The 18,613-nt window shown below is 33.3% G+C and overlaps 1 protein-coding gene across 4 annotated transcripts in view; it reads right to left on the minus strand.

Moving 5' to 3' along the window:
- The window catches only part of CCDC85B (coiled-coil domain containing 85B), a 51,100-nt gene extending 39,834 nt beyond the window's left edge, over nt 1-11,266 (minus strand). Inside the window, exons 1-3 of one of the 4 annotated variants that reach the window (XM_053720035.1) lie at nt 11,238-11,266; nt 10,479-10,516; nt 6,041-6,824 (exon numbers count right to left, since the gene is read on the minus strand). The gene's annotated coding sequence lies outside the window, so the exon portion shown is untranslated. The remainder of the gene's footprint in view (nt 1-6,040; nt 6,825-10,478; nt 10,517-11,237) is intronic. The other 3 variants (XM_053720036.1, XM_053720038.1, XM_053720039.1) reach the window with 3 other exon arrangements.
- Nucleotides 11,267-18,613: the final 7,347 nt, after the last annotated feature.

Here is an 18,613-nt window from a genome sequence, read left to right on the forward strand (position 1 = left end):
TTGCATTTCCCTGCTGGTGCTCTCACAGGTAACCTAGGGCTTGCAATGCCCCTCCTCCTGCTAGCCCACTTACTACAGAGCTGAAGTGAGATTATTACATCATCAGACCTCTGCAGAAAGTGCTGGGAGAAGCTAACAGTCAGTGAGAGGGAAGGCAGAAGTAAGTTTGTGAAAACACAGCCGTATAACCAATGTGTGTGTGAGAGTAGTATCCCTTACCTATTGTGCTTTATATCCTGGCAGCCACAGATAAAGTGGCAAATTGGGAATTCCTTGGTTTCCCCACTGCAGGTCACACAAAACAAGTGTGCATTGTGCCTGCTTTATCTGCAGTGATCAGTGTAAAATGTGTGTCAGATTATAGGTGCTCAAATACACACACTTCAAATGTAGCTGTGGGACAATGAGGGAAATAGCCTTATGTTTATTATTTACATGTTTCAAAACATCTCCTATTTGTCACCAAGGTTGTTTTATTATATATATATATATATATATATATATATATATATATACACATACACACAATACACACACTGTGTGTATATATATATATATATTGTTTGTGTGTATATATATATATATGTGTGTTTGTATATACATATATACCGTGTGTATGTGTATATATATATATATATTCTTCAACAAACTACAAGAGGAGAACAAGGACCATCAAAAATTTCCTAAGGCCCTGTATAGATAGGGTTTCATGGGACTCAATTACAAGGCAGTATTTCAGAGAGGCAACCGGTAACAAACAGCAGACCTCAATTGTGGACACCTCCAGAATCAGATAAGTGCATGCTTACGGCTTAACATAGGAATATAGCTGCTTTCACATGCAATATGGGGGGTTAGCCTGGACTGACTCCCACTGCTCATTTGGCTTGTTTGCTGTTTTCACACAACATCTTCAGCAATAAGACGTACTATGCTTTACTAACACGCATGCAGCTTTGGCAGCACTTATCCCATTTTTGCATACCTTGGACTTATGCTAAGTTTGGCTGAAAACAATACCGCTATATGTGGAAAATCATCCTGGTGTGATTTGGTTGTTTTCTTCAGCAATACAATCTTGTGAGAATTTTATCTCAATATATGCAGGCATCTCTATGTAAACTGCTGTGTCTCTATGTAACTGCTGTACTGAGGCAATTCATTATGGAGGATGTATTACTATGTTCCACTATCTATCTTATTGCTAATAACCATTGCAATAGTTATTCTTCATACTTGTATGTAACTCACTATCTATCTTATTGCTAATAACCATTGCAATAGCTATTCTTCATACTTGTATGTAATTCTTTGTAATTGTTGCTATACTGCCATTATTGATGTTCCTGAAATCTTTACAAAGCACCTATCACTACTTAGATCCCTAAAAATTTACCTGTCCTGTAATTATCCCTTGTATTGACTTGGGTACTGTGTACAGCTTGGGTGTAGCAGTGTACTAGGTGTCTTTGGATTGTATTTTTGCCAATATTATGATTATGATGTGCACATCTTCAGGGTTTTAATTGGCCACATGTACTATATTGTTTGTTCAACATACTTTACTTTGTGTTGCTAACATATACCCGAGGCCAGCGCACAACTGGCCTATTGCTATGTTTGGACAGTTAGGATTTACTTCTTTCTGTACTATTAATACATTAATTGTTGTTCTCTGTGATTGTACTGGTCAGAGATTCATTCCATTTGTTTAATTTAGCTACACTTTTGAGCTATTTTTATAAAAAAGAGTGCTTGATTCCCTATCTATACAGGGCCTTAGGAAATTTTTGATGGTCCGTGTTCTCCTCTTGTAGTTTGTTGAAGAATAATTTTTTATAGGGTCTGCACCACATTAAAATTATAATCTAACATAACATTAATGTTTTCTAAATTTTGATAATTTTTTCCATGGAAAAAGACACATTTATAGTAGCCATTTGTCCTGTACCCTTTTTGGTTTATATATATATATATATATATATATATATATATATATATATATATATATATATATATATATATATATATATATATATATGTGTGTGTGTGTATATACATACTGTATATACTGTGTTATGTGCTGGTAAATATCATTAATAATATCTGTACAAGTAATGTACTGCTTGGCACTCAAACTTATTGTCACGTAAAAGCTTATTTGATCATTAGTAGGGTCATTGGTAGAGCTACACATGCAAACAGTGTCCACTGGCTGTGTCATATGTGGGAGACATTCCTGATATATGACAAATGTAACCCCTGCACTGCCATAAATCTGGTAAAAGTAACTGCTGCGGCACTGCCAGACATCTTATAAATGTAACCCCTATACTCCTTGAGATTTGACACATGTAACCGCTGCACTTCCAGAAATATAAACAAATCTAACTCCTGCACAGCCAGAGATCTGATAAATGTAACCCCTGGACTGCCACAGTAGGTCTGTTCTTATTTTGACTCTCATACATGCTTTTTAAATGCATGCCCCCTCGTGAAAAAAAAATGCCCCCTCATTTCATTCGTTCTGGAGCCGACCCTGTGCTGCCCCTAACATCGCCGACCCCTATATTATATTTATTAACCCCTAATCTGCCCCCCATATGTCCCCGCTACTTTACCTACACTTATTAACCCCTAATCTGCCGACCGGACCTCGCCCCACTATAATAAATGTATTAACCCCTAAACCACCGCACTCCTTCCTTGCAAACCCTATAATAAATAGTATTAACCCCTAATCTGCCCTCCCTAACATCGGCGACACCTAACTTCAAGTATTAACCCCTAATCTGCCGACCGGACCTCGCCGCTACTCTAATAAATGTATTAACCCCTAAAGCTAAGTCTAACCCTAACCCTAACACCCCCCCTAAATTAAATATAATTTTTATCTAATGAAATGAATTAAATATTATTAACTAAAGTCTTCCTATTTAAAACTAAATACTTACCTGTAAAATAAACCCTAATATAGCTACAATATAACGAATAATTATATTGTAACTATTTTAGGATTTATATTTATTTTACAGGCAACTTTGTATTTATTTTAACTAGGTACAATAGCTATTAAATAGTTATTTACTATTTAATAGCTAACTAGTTCAAATAATTACAAAATTACCTGTAAAATAAATCCTAACCTAAGTTACAATTAAACCTAACACTACACTATCAATAAATAAATGAAATCAATTAACTACAAGTACCTACAATTAAATAAACTAAACTAAATTACAAAAAAAAACCCCACTAAATTACAAAAAATAAAAAAAGATTACAAGAATTTTAAGCTAATTACACCTACTCTAAGCCCCCTAATAAAATAACAAAGCCCCCCAAAATAAAAAAATTCCCTACCCTAATCTAAATTAAAATAGTTAACAGCTCTATTACCTTACCAGCCCTTAAAAGGGCTTTTTGTGGGGCATGCCCAAAGAAATCAGCTCTTTTGCCTGTAAAAAAAACACAATACCACCCCCCAACATTACAACCCACCACCCACATACCCCTACTCTAACCCAAACCCCCCTTAAATAAACCTAACACTACCCCCCTGAAGATCTCCCTACCTTGAGTCGTCTTCACTCAGCCGAGCAGCGATGGACCAAAAGAAGACATCCGGAGCGGCAGAAGTCTTCATCCTATTCGGGCAGAAGAGGACATCCGGACCGGCAAACATCTTCATCCAAGCGGCATCTTCTATCTTCATCCATCCGACGAGGAGCGGCTCCATCTTCAAGACCTCCGGCGCGGAACATCCTCTTCTCCCGACGACTAGTAGACCAATGAAGGTTCCTTTAAGTGACGTCATCCAAGATGGCGTCCCTCGAATTCCGATTGGCTGATAGGATTCTATCAACCAATCGGAATTAAGGTAGGAAAAATCTGATTGGCTGATTGAATCAGCCAATCAGATTCAAGTTCAATCCGATTGGCTGATCCAATCAGCCAATCAGATTGAGCTCACATTCTATTGGCTGTTCTGATCAGCCAATAGAATGCAAGCTCAATCTGATTGGCTGATTGGATCAGCCAATCCGATTGAACTTGAATTTGATTGGCTGATTCAATCAGCCAATCAGATTTTTCCTACCTTAATTCTGATTGGCTGATAGAATCCTATCAGCCAATCGGAATTCGAGGGACGCCATCTTGGATGACGTCACTTAAAGGAACCTTTATTCATCGTCTAGTCGTCGGGAGAAGAGGATGTTGCGCGCCGGAGGTCTTGAAGATGGAGCCGCTCATCGTCGGATGGATGAAGATAGAAGATGCCGCTTGGATGAAGATGTTTGCCGGTCTGGATGTCCTCTTCTGCCCGGATAGGATGAAGACTTCTGCCGCTCCGGATGTCTTCTTTTGGTCCATCGCTGCTCAGCTGAGTGATGACAACTCAAGGTAGGGAGATCTTCATGGGGGTAGTGTTAGGTTTATTTAAGGGGGGTTTGGGTTAGAGTAGGGGTATGTGGGTGGTGGGTTGTAATGTTGGGGGGTGGCATTGTGTTTTTTTTACAGGCAAAAGAGCTGATTTCTTTGGGGCATCTCCCGCAAAAAGTCCTTTTAAGGGCTGGTATGGTAATAGAGCTGTTAACTATTTTAATTTAGATTAGGGTAGGGAATTTTTTTATTTTGGGGGGCTTTGTTATTTTATTAGGGGGCTTAGAGTAGGTGTAATAAGCTTAAAATTCTTGTAATCTTTTTTTATTTTTTGTAATTTAGTGTTTTGTTTTTTTTGTAATTTAGTTTAGTTTATTTAATTGTAGGTACTTGTAGTTAATTGATTTAATTTATTTATTGATAGTGTAGTGTTAGGTTTAATTGTAACTTAGGTTAGGATTTATTTTACAGGTAATTTTGTAATTATTTTAACTAGGTAGCTATTAAATAGTAAATAACTATTTAATAGCTATTGTACCTAGTTAAAATAAATACAAAGTTGCCTGTAAAATAAATATAAATCCTAAAATAGGAAATTATTCATTATATTGTAGCTATATTAGGGTTTATTTTACAGGTAAGTATTTAGTTTTAAATAGGAAGACTTTAGTTAATAATATTTAATTTATTTTGTTAGATAAAAATTATATTTAACTTAGGGGGGTGTTAGGGTTAGGGTTAGACTTAGTTTTAGGGGTTAATACATTTATTAGAGTAGCGGCAAGGTCCGGTCGGCAGATTAGGGGTTAATACTTGAAGTTAGGTGTCACCGATGTTAGGGAGGGCAGATTAGGGGTTAATACTATTTATTATAGGGTTTTTGAGGCCGGAGTGCGGCAGTTTAGGGGTTAATACATTTATTAGAGTGGCGGCGAGGTCCGGTCAGTAGATTAGGGGTTAATAAGTGTAGGTAAGGTAGCGGCGACATTGGGGGGGCAGATTAGGGGTTAATAAATATTATGTAGGTGTCGGCGATGTTAGGGGCAGCAGATTAGGGGTACATAGTTATAATGTAGGTGGCGGCAGTGTGCGGTCGACAGATTAGGGGTTAAAAAATTTATTAGAGTGGCGGCGATGTGGGGGGGGCCTCGGTTTAGGGGTACATAGGTAGTTTATGGGTGTTAGTGTACTTTAGAGCACAGTAGTTAAGTGCTTTATGAACCGGCGTTAGCCCATAAAGCTCTTAAATCCTGACTTTTTTCTGCGGCTGGAGTCTTGTCGGTAGAGGGTCTACCGCTCACTTCAGCCAAGACTCTAAATACCGGTGTTACGAAGATCCCATTGAAAAGATAGGATACGCAATTGGCGTAAGGGGATCTGCGGTATGGAAAAGTTGGGGCTGGAAAGTGAGTGTTAGACACTTTCCTGACTGACTCTAAATACCAGCGGGTGGTAAAAAGCAGCGTTAGGACCCCTTAACGCTGCTTTTGACAGCTAACGCAGAACTCTAAATCTAGGCGTAACTTTTGTTTTGCAAACTGGTGAACATTCAACATTTCTTTCTAAAGAACCTCTGTGGTCAAAAGTCATTATTTTTACCAAACTTGCCAAAACATTAGTGAGTTACCAATAAAACGAACTAAAAAGCCCACATTACCTGGGTTCCTTAGAATTTCAGAGTTGTCAATGACACCCTCTTTTTTTTACATTCCCTCTGAGTTGTTAAATTTCAAATGCAATAAACCTGAGAAGATGTTCTTAAAGTGTTCTCATAGCCTCTTCCCAAATAATGTCTCGGGCCTAGATTCATTCAGGATCCGCGTGGTGTAGACATTTGCATTATTCCTAAGGGACTGACACTCTTGTGTTTTGTTACAGTGTTTGGAACCAATTAAGTACTCATTTGTTTTGTTTGACTTCTCAAATTTTTTGGCTCAACATTGAAATAGGGCTGGATCATGGGATTTAGTGCAAATATTGACCTGTAAAATGATACTTCTGTCAGTCCAGCTTGACCACAGGTCCTAACAGTTCAAAGCCGTTGGTTTCCACACTCTAGTCTAGAACCTAAGAATAAGGTTGATTACGTTTCATTGCAATTTGTTCAGTCCAACATGGTCTCATCACCAGAAGTATTTTTTGGCTTTAGTAATCACAATCTTTAAGGTCTTATGCTTTGAACATCCAAATACCGTTTGTTTGTTTGTTTTCTTCTTCAGTCTAGCTAGGCTCCAGGCCTGGATTTTGTGTAGTTCTGCAAAGTCGTCAATGTTTTTTTGAGTTTTCCCTCTCTCTGCATCGGTAAAAAAAAAATCCTTTTGTGTTTTTCTCCTGTCATGAGCGCAGGGGGGCGGAGAAAGTTAGATGTACAGAAATAAGATACTCTGACCTCGTCTTCAGCTTCTAGCTATCTTGATGTGAAGCCTTTGGTAACCGCACACCTGGAAGGTAAAGATTTTATAACTTCAGTGATATTTCAACTTTGGAATATTAAGAAATATGGAGGTCTAAAAATGTTAAATGAACAAAACACCACAAGGCTAAACAAATTTAATGGAACCCAAAACCCCAATTTTTTTCTTTATTGATTCAAAAATAGCATGACATTTTAAGCAACTTTCTAATTTACTTCTATTATCAATTTTTCTTTGTTCTCTTACTATCTTTATTTGAAAAAAATTGGAATCTAAGCATAGGAGCTGGCCCACTTTTGTTTCAGCACCTGGGAAGCACTTGCTGATTGGTGGCTAAATGTAGCCACCAATCAGCAAGTCATCCTAAATGTAGCCACGATCAACAAGTGCTACCCAGGTGCTGAACCAAAAATGGGCCGGCTCCTACACTTACAGTCCTGCTTTTTCAAATAAAGATAGCAAGAGAACAAAGAAAAATAATAATAGGAGTAAATTAGAATATTGCCTAAAATGACTGCTCTATCTGAATCATGAAAGAAAAAAAATGTTTTTTTGGGTCCCTTTAAAGGGGCAGTTAAGTCCAAAATAAACTTTCATGATTCAGATAGGACATGTAATTTTAATTAACTTTCCAATTTACTTTTATCACCAATTTTGCTTTGTTCTCTTGGTATTCTTAGTTGAAAGCTAAACCTAGGTAGACTCATATGCTAATTTCTTAGACCTTGAAGGCCGCCTCTAATCTGAATGCATTTTGACCACTAGAGGGCGTTAGTTCATGTGTGTCCTATAGATAACACTGAGCTCACGCACGTGAAGTTACCTAGGAGTCAGCACTGATTGGCTAAAATGCAAGTCTGTCAAAAGAACTGAAATAAGGGGGCAGTCTGCAGAGGCTTAGATACAAGGTAATCACAGAGGTAAAAAGTGTATTAATATAACCATGTCGGTTATGCAAAACTGCCGAATGGGTAATGAAGGGATTAGCTATCTTTTTAAACAATACAAATTCTGGTGTAGACTGTCCCTTCAAGCATGGAAAGTGTATAGCAAAGAAATAAGTGATAAATTTTAAGGGATATTAAACCCAATTTGACTAGACTGTCCCTTTAATTGTACATTTTAGACTCAAACACATAAACATATATGTGTTACATTTATCAAGTCTTGAGTTACCATCCATTAAATGGGTTAAATGGAAAACGGTATTTTGGATAACAGTGAATGCACTTTCAATTTAAAGTATAGAGGGTGCTATATATGTATCAGGTGCATAAGAATGATTTGGTTTAATAATTTACCCAACAACTAATACAAGATAAAGCATTATAGATTGTCTGGTATGCGCAATCAGTATCACGCAATTGGTGCTTAGTTTTACAATGAGAATTTCTATGTAAGAATTGAAAACTATTTAGAATATAAACGTTGGCATTTACTAGTTTTTGTGTCTTAGTATACATATATTTTTTTACTCAAAATGTTTAATTAAATAACAGATACAATATATTGCCAATGTTTATTTTGCTAACCTTTTCCCTAATTTACCTCTTCAAATTGTGCACTTGTTGCACCCTCTCAGAGACACTGGTGTGCATAATAGAAGATAAAAGATTAATATTTCACATTCCAATGTTCTTCATCTAGCAGAATATGTTCTATTTATTCATAAATACAGCTTTATATATATATATATATATATATATATATATATATATATATATAATGTTTTTTGGTACAATATATATCTATACCTATATATATAGATGATTAGACATAAGTAAAGATATATACAGATATATATATATATATATATATACATATATATATATATATATGGGTGTATATATACTGTATATATATATATATATATATATATATATATATATATATATATATATATATATATATATATATATAAACACATGTGCAGAACATTGAAATGTTAAATATTTATAGTAAATACATAGTAAAACACTTTATCAAATATGAATATTGTTACCACTTGCATAAGTTTGCTAGTTCAATACATTCTATTTTAACATAGCAATATATATTATTATCACATACAGGATGTTGATATCCTATTTCACAATCTACTGCATGAGATTATTCCTAAAAAAATAAATTCAATCAAATTTTAACTATTAAAAGTATTTGCAGTTCATTGTATAATTTAACTTTACTACAAACATTAAAGTACTAATTATACATAAAAAAATAAACAATGTGTATTTACAATTCACTCTATTACTTAACATTTTGGTACAAACATTAAAGGGACATTAAACACTTTGAGATGGTAATATAAAATGATAAATCATATATATAAAAAAACCTCTGCAATATACTTTTATTATTTATTTTGTCCCCTTTTCCTGTAATTCCATTCTGAAATTGTGAGCTTTTCAGTCCCTGTGCAGAAATAGAAGTGCAGAACACTGTTATATTCCACACAGCCATTGGCTGCACAATCTAGTAACCTGTTTATAACTGTCCCTAATTGGCCACAGTAGAAAGGTAACCTAAGTTACAACATGGCGGCTCCCATTGTTTTATAGACACTAAAACTTTACACAAATTTTGTCACTATTTAAACAACTAATGAAACTTTTAAAAATACATCTACATGTTATTCTCAGACTAATCTTTTCATTAAATGCATCATTATATCTAGCATTATTTAGTGTTTAATGTCTCTTTAAAGTACTATCTATGCATGAAAAAATAAATAAAATAAACCTATGTAAGTTTACAATTTGTCATGCAATTTAATATTGTTACAAATATTAAAGTATTCAATACGTCAAACAAAAAAAACAGAAAACAGAATTCTATATGAACTTACAATCCCCTATATTATTTAATGTTAATGCAAACATTTAAGTACATTCCATGCATATAAAATAAACTATATATATATATCATTCTCGGTATAATAAAAAATACCAGAAAAAACAAAAATACTAGGAATATAAAAAAAATAAAACTAAAATAATTTACAGTTTGCCATATAATTTTAAATTTAGACAAAATTTGAACTAACAATTCACCTTATAATTTAACATCGATATAATTATACAAGTGCTAAAAAATATGTATATTTACAATTTGCCAAATAATGTAACAATACTACAAACATTTAAATTATTATGCATGAAAGAAAAAAATAACCTAGGGGAATTAAAAATTTGCCATATAATATATATTATTACAGAAATTAAAGTACTATCCAGGTATAATAAAAAAAAAATCAACTACATTGATTAACAACTCCTCAAAACAGTTTACAAACATTTCAGTGATATTAATGTGTAAAAAAAAATAATAATTTATCAAATATCTATATCAGCACTTTATCATTTCATAAACAGTAAAATATTTTGCACAAGACACATGATTTAACTTAAAATAATGCTATATTTTTCTACATACTACAAATGCACACAAAATCAAAAAATTATAACACTCTTTACAGCAAATGATCTCAGAAATGGAAATATATATTTACTTCTTCTTAATAAAATGAACCAGGAACTACACCATTTATCACCCTACCAAATTTCAAGACAATCTGTTCAGCTGTTTGGGCCTGTAGTCGTGTCTAAAGTTTTCATAGCACCATACTACAGACTTTTTTTTGTCCCTTGCAAATATCGATAATAAAAAAAAATACTAAACCATTGTCAAGGTGTGTAGCAACTGCCAAATGTCATCCACTGCAATCCAGAACATAAAAAAAAATCACAGTGAGAAAGAAAAATTATATTTTAATATGAAGTATGGTTGAGTCGTTATATTCAAAATGGAGGGATAACATAAATAAAGTGCTTTGATTGGCTGGACAAATATGTGGTTAGAGATAAAAGTGGTTTAGGGAGAGAGAAAATGCATTAAAAAAAAATCTGAGTGTTAGACAGGAAGGAATTGCAAGTAGGAAAGAGAGAGAACAGAGCAATACGTTTACGCTAGAGGGAAATAAGGAATAGCAGATTTTAGTGTAGAGACAGAAATAATATTGAAATAATCGAAAATTAGATAAAAAGATAAATAAAAAGATAATAGATTATTAAACTACCTAAAAATGATAATAGATCAGAATGAAGAGAGGGAGATGAGGGGAATTCCAGGATTTAAGAAGGGATTTGTGATACAGCAGATAGGTGAATGATTAATGCATGTTGATCGATGGATTTTGTAGATGTAATATAATACAGAGAGCGGAGAGCAGGGAAGAAAGATGGGGCTGGGTGGGAATTAGGGATAACCTATGGACACAGTGAGAGAGATGGTGGTCTGAAGGTATAATGGATGCAAGGAGGGAGGGGATGGAGAAAACAGATGGAATGATGCAGAGAGAGAAGAATACAGTGAAAATAAATGTTATAGATGTAAGGATGAGCGGAGGATGCCAGGAATGAAAGGGACAAAACAGCTAACCTGCTCTTGCAGCTGATGGGAACAGAGTGGGTGCTGGAGAAGCAGAGGAAGGAGGAGGCAGGAGAATATAATAGGAGGCGTGACGTCACGGGCTGTACAAGCTCAGGAAATCCTGTGTACAGAAGCTGCCTGCAGCAGACAATATGTGTGTGCTGGTCTGCGGATCTGTGTGCTGCATACGTGTGTATACAGCTGGCACATGCCAGGGGCACTGCATGATATCAATAATACAGTGCTAGCTGCAACAGCACCTGCTGTGTCACAATGTCATGCTGACCCACAATGCACTGCACACTAGAGTTTGTTTGTTTAAAAATATGTGTGTGCTAAAATGTGTCTATATTATATGTGTGTGTAATTGCATTATCTGTGTGTGTAATTATAGTGTGTGTGATTACATTATCTGTGTGTGTGTGTAATTATATTGTGTGTGATTACATTATCTGTGTGTGTGTATAATTATATTGTGTGTGATTACATTATCTGTGTGTGTGTATAATTATATTGTGTGTGATTACATTATCTGTGTGTGTGTATTATACTGTATGTGATTACATTATCTGTGTGTGTGTAATTATATTGTGTGTGATTACACTATCTGTGTGTGTGTATAATTATATTGTGTGTGATTACATTATCTGTGTGTGTGTATAATTATATTGTGTGTGATTACATTATCTGTGTGTGTGTAATTATATTGTGTGTGATTACATTATCTGTGTGTGTGTAATTATATTGTGTGTGATTACATTATCTGTGTGTGTGTGTGTGTGTATCATTATATTGTGTGTGTGTGTAATTATTTTGTGTGTGTGTAATTGCATTATCTGTGTGTGTAATTATAGTGTGTGTGATTACATTATCTGTGTGTGTAATTATATTGTGTGTGATTACATTATCTGTGTGTGTGTATAATTATATTGTGTGTGATTACATTATCTGTGTGTATGTGTAATTATATTGTGTGTGATTACATTATCTGTGTGTGTGTAATTATATTGTGTGTGATTACATTATCTGTGTGTGTAATTATATTGTGTGTGATTACATTATCTGTGTGTGTGTAATTATATTGTGTGTGATTACATTATCTCTGTGTGTGTGTGTGTGTGTGTGTGTATAATTATATTGTGTGTGTGATTAGCCTATCTGTGTGTGTGTAATTATATTGTGTGTGATTACATTATCTGTGTGTGTGTAATTATATTGTGTGTGATTACATTATCTGTGTGTGTGTAATTATATTGTGTGTGTGTGTAATTATTTTGTGTGTGTGTAATTGCATTATCTGTGTGTGTAATTATAGTGTGTGTGATTACATTATCTCTGTGTGTGTGTAATTATATTGTGTGAGATTACATTATCTCTGTGTGTGTATAATTATATTGTGTGTGATTACATTATCTGTGTGTGTGTATAATTATATTGTGTGTGATTACATTATCTGTGTGTGTGTGTAATTATATTGTGTGTGATTACATTATCTGTGTGTGTGTATAATTATATTGTGTGTGATTACATTATCTGTGTGTGTGTAATTATATTGTGTGTGATTACATTATCTGTGTGTATGTAATTATATTGTGTGTGATTACATTATCTGTGTGTGCGTAATTATATTGTGTGTGATTACATTATCTGTGTGTGTGTAATTATATTGTGTGTGATTACATTATCTCTGTGTGTGTGTGTGTGTGTGTATATAATTATATTGTGTGTGATTACCCTATCTGTGTGTGTGTAATTATATTGTGTGTGATTACATTATCTGTGTGTGTGTAATTATATTGTGTGTGATTACATTATCTGTGTGTGTGTAATTATATTGTGTGTGTGTGTAATTATTTTGTGTGTGTGTAATTGCATTATCTGTGTGTGTAATTATAGTGTGTGTGATTACATTATCTGTGTGTGTGTGTAATTATATTGTGTGTGATTACATTATCTGTGTGTGTGTATAATTATATTGTGTGTGATTACATTATCTGTGTGTGTGTGTAATTATATTGTGTGTGATTACATTATCTGTGTGTGTGTGTAATTATATTGTGTGTGATTACATTATCTGTGTGTGTGTATAATTGTATTGTGTGTGATTACATTATCTGTGTGTGTGTAATTATATTGTGTGTGATTACATTATCTGTGTGTGTGTAATTATATTGTGTGTGATTACATTATCTGTGTGTGTGTAATTATATTGTGTGTGATTACATTATCTCTGTGTGTGTAATTATATTGTGTGTGATTACATTATCTGTTTGTGTGTAATTATATTGTGTGTGATTACATTATCTGTGTGTGTAATTATATTGTGTGTGATTACATTATCTGTGTGTGTGTAATTATATTGTGTGTGATTACATTATATGTGTGTGTGTGTGTGTGCAATTATAGTGTGTGTGATTACATTACCTGTGTATGTGTAATTATATTTTGTGTGATTACATTATCTGTGTGTGTAATTATATTGTGTGTGATTACACTATCTGTGTGTGTGTAATTATGTTGTGTGTGATTACATCATCTGTATGTGTGTGTGTAATTATATTGTGTGTGATTACATTATCTGTGTGTATGTGTAATTATATTGTATGTGATTACACTATCTGTGTGTGTAATTATAGTGTGTGTTATTACATTATCTGAGTGTGTGTGTGTGTGTGTGTGTGTGTAATTATATTGTGTGATTACGCTATCTGTGTGTAATTATATTATGTGTGATTACATTATCTGTGTTTGTAATTATATTGTGTTTGATTACATTATCTGTGTGTGTGTGTAATTATATTGTGTGTGATTACATTGTCTGTGTGTGTAATTATATTGTGTGTGATTACATTATCTGTGTGTGTGTAATTATATTGTGTGTGATTACATTATCTGTGTGTGTGTGATTAAATGTGTGTGTGATTACACTATCTGTGTGTGTGATTACATTATCTGTGTGTGTAATTATATTGTGTTTGATTTCATTATCTGTGTGTGTAATTATATTGTGTGTGATTACATTGTGTGTGTGTAATTATATTGTGTGTGATTACATTATATGTGTGTGTATTTATAGTGTGTGATTATATTATCTCTGTGTGTGTGTGTGTGTGTGTAATTATATTGTGTGTGATTACATTATCTGTTTGTGTGTAATTATATTGTGTGTGATTACATTATCTGTTTGTATGTGTAATTATATTGTGTGTGATTACATTATCTGTGTGTGTAATTATATTGTGTGTGATTACATTGTCTGTGTGTGTGTAATTATATTGTGTGTGATTACATTATATGTGTGTGTATTTATAGTGTGTGTGATTACATTATCTGTGTGTGTGTGTGTGTGTGTGTGTGTGTGTGTGTGTGTGTAATTATATTGTGTGTGATTACATTGTCTGTGTGTGTGTAATTTTATTGTGTGTGATTACATTATCTCTGTGTGTGTGTGTGTGTAATTTTATTGTGTGTGATTCCATTTTATGTATATGTGTGTATAATTAAATTGTGTATGATTACAGTATCTGTGTGTGTGTAATTATATTGTGTGTGATTACATTATCTGTGTGTATTTGTAATTATATTGTGTGTGATTACATTATCTGTGTGTGTGTAATTATATTGCGTGTGATTACATTATCTGTGTGTGTGTAATTATATTGTGTGTGATTACATTATATGTGTGTGTGTGTATTTATAGTGTGTGTGATTACATTATCTGTGTATGTGTGTGTGTGTGTGTGTGTGTGTGTGTGTGTGTGTGTGTGTGTGTGTGTGTGTAATTATATTGTGTGTGATTACATTGTATGTATGTAGATTATGTATAGAAATTGAATATATGTTGTGGAATTTTATATGATTAAATATTAATTGATTTTAAAGGATTACTTTCTGTTATAATTTTTAAGCTAAACAACTAACATATTAAAGTTAATAAACATTAATTAAAACCTACTGACCTATATTTTCTCCAAAACGAAGTTTCATAACGTTCTAAAAGTTATATCTTTTATTCGCCGATGATGTCACGTTATCCTGCCCACTATTTTCAGCACTGAGTGTTCAAAATACTTAAACCAATAACTTTGTGTTTAAATCGCCATTTTGAAACCTAGGCATTGTAAACGGATTGGTACAGAGCAAAGGATACTCACGGAGTGGGTTTGGAAAACAATTAAATTTGCAGACAAGATTTCTGATATACGGTAGAGATATGTTAATGAAATGCTATTGATAAAAAGCGTATTTGAGGTAGTTAGTTAGTAACAGGCATAGAAAATATTTACTTACAGTGGCCCTTTAAGTTTATAGCGATCTAGTATCTTTTTTCTGTAAATTAATTAATACATAGGAAGCCATATGCCTATCCCAAGCATTAATAAGTATGTAGGGTAGCCTTATGCTTATCCCAGTCATTAATTAGTATGTTGGATAGTATTATGCTTCTCCCAGGCATTAATTAGTACGTAGGATAGCCTTGTGTTTATTCCAGGCATTAATTAGTACATATGATAGTCTTATGCTTATCACAGGCATTAATTAGTATGTAGGATATCCTTATGCTTATCCCAAGCATTAGTTAATATGTAGGATAGTCTTATGGTTATCCAAGGCATTAATTAGTAAGTAGGATAGTCTTATGGTTATCCAAGGCATTAATTAGTATGTAGGATAGCCTTATGTTTATCCCAGGCATTAATTAGTATGTAGGATAGTCTTATGCTTATCTCAGGCATTAATTAGTATGTAGGATAGCCTTATGCTTATTCTAAGCATTAATTAGTATGTAGGATAGTCTTAAGCTTATCTCAGGCATTAATTAGTATGTAAGATAGCCTTATGGTTATCACAGGCATTACTTAGTATGTAGGATAGCCTTATGCTTATCCCAAGCATTAGTTAGTATGTAGGATAGTCTTATGGTTATCACAGGCAATAATTAGTATGTAGGATAGCCTTATGCTTAACCCAGGCATTAATTAGTAAGTAGGATAGTCTTATGCTTATCTCAGGCATTAATTAGTATGTAGGATAGCCTTATGCTTATCCTAGGCATTAATTAGTATGTAGGATAGTTTTATGCTTATCCCAGGCATTAGTTAGTATGTAGGATAGCCTTATGCTTATCTCAGGCATTAATTAGTATGCAGGATAGTCTTATGCTTATCTCAGACATTAATTAGTATGTAGGATATTCTTATGCTTATCCCAGGCATTAATTAGTATGTAGGATAGTCTTATGTTTATCCCAGGCATTAATTAGTATGTAGGATAGTCTTATGCTTATCCCAGGTATTAGTTAGTATGTAGGATAGTCTTATGCTTATCAAGGCATTAATTAGTACGTAGGATAGTCTTATGCTTATCCCAGGAATTAATTAGTATGTAGGATAGTCTTATGCTTATTCCAGGCATTAATTAGTATGTAGGATAGTCTTATGCTTATCCTAGGCATTAATTAGTATGTAGGATAGCCTTATGCTTATCTCAGGCATTAATTAGTATGTAGGATAGTCTTATGCTTATCCCATGCATTAGTTTGTATGTAGGATAGTCTTATACTTATCCCAGGCATTAATTAGTATGTAGGATAGTCTTATGCTTATCCCAGGCATTAGTTTGTACGTAGGATAGTCTTATGCTTATCACAGGCATTAATTAGTACGTAGGGTAGGATAGTCTTATGCTTATCACAGGCATTTATTAGTATGTAGGATAGTCTTATGCTTATCCCAGGCAATAATTAGTAGAAATGTTAAAAGCTAAATAGTGGAGATGCCGGGGGGGGCTCATACATGCAAAGTATGCGCTCTACCACTGAGCTACATCCACTATTTTACATTAGCATCTCTTCACAAACTGTAATCACAAACATATAAATGAAAAATAATGTCACATGTACACAAAAATATTGTAATCACACACAATATAATCACACACACACAGATAATGTAATCACACACAATATAATTACACACACACAGATAATGTAATCACACACAATATAATTACACACACAAACAGATAATGTAATCACACACAATATAATCACACACACACACACACAGATAATGTAATCACACACAATATAATTACACACACAGATAATGTAATCACACACAATATAATTACACACACTGATAGTGTAATCACACACAATATAATTACACACACACACAGATAATGTAATCACACACAATATAATTACACACACAGATAATGTAATCACACACAATATAATCACACACACAGAGATAATGTAATCACACACAATATAATTACACACACAGATAATGTAATCACACACAATATAATTACACACACAGATAGTGTAATCACACACAATATAATTACACACACACACAGATAATGTAATCACACACAATATAATTACACACACAGATAATGTAATCACACACAATATAATTACACACACACAGATAATGTAATCACACACAATATAATTACACACACACAGATAATATAATCACACACAATATAATTACACACACACAGATAGTGTAATCACACACAATATAATTATACACACACAGATAGGGTAATCACACACAATATAATTACACACACACACAGATAATGTAATCACACACAATATAATTACACACACAGATAATGTAGTCACACACAATATAATTACACACACACAGATAGTGTAATCACACACAATATAATTACACACACACAGATAGTGTAATCACACACAATATAATTATACACACACAGATAATGTAATCACACACAATATAATTACACACACACACAGATAATGTAATCACACACAATATAATTACACACACAGATAATGTAATCACATACAATATAATTACACACACACAGATAATGTAATCACACACAATATAATTACACACACAGATAATGTAATCACACACAATATAATTACACACACACAGATAATGTAATCACACACAATATAATTACACATACACAGGTAATGTAATCACACACAATATAATTACACAGATAATATAATCACACACACACACAGATAGTGTAATCACACACAATATAATTACACACATACAGATAATGTAATCACACACAATATAATTACACACACACAGATAATGTAATCACACACAATATAATTACACACACACATATAGTGTAATCACACACAATATAATTATACACACACAGATAGGGTAATCACACACAATATAATTACACACACACAGATAATGTAATCACACACAATATAATTACACACACACACAGATAATGTAATCACACACAATATAATTACACACACAGATAATGTAATCACACACAATATAATTACACACACACAGATAATGTAATCACACACAATATAATTACACACAGATAATGTAATCACACACAAT

This window comes from Bombina bombina, chromosome 7 (genome assembly GCF_027579735.1).
Source record: "Bombina bombina isolate aBomBom1 chromosome 7, aBomBom1.pri, whole genome shotgun sequence".
Taxonomy (NCBI): Eukaryota; Metazoa; Chordata; class Amphibia; order Anura; family Bombinatoridae; genus Bombina; species Bombina bombina.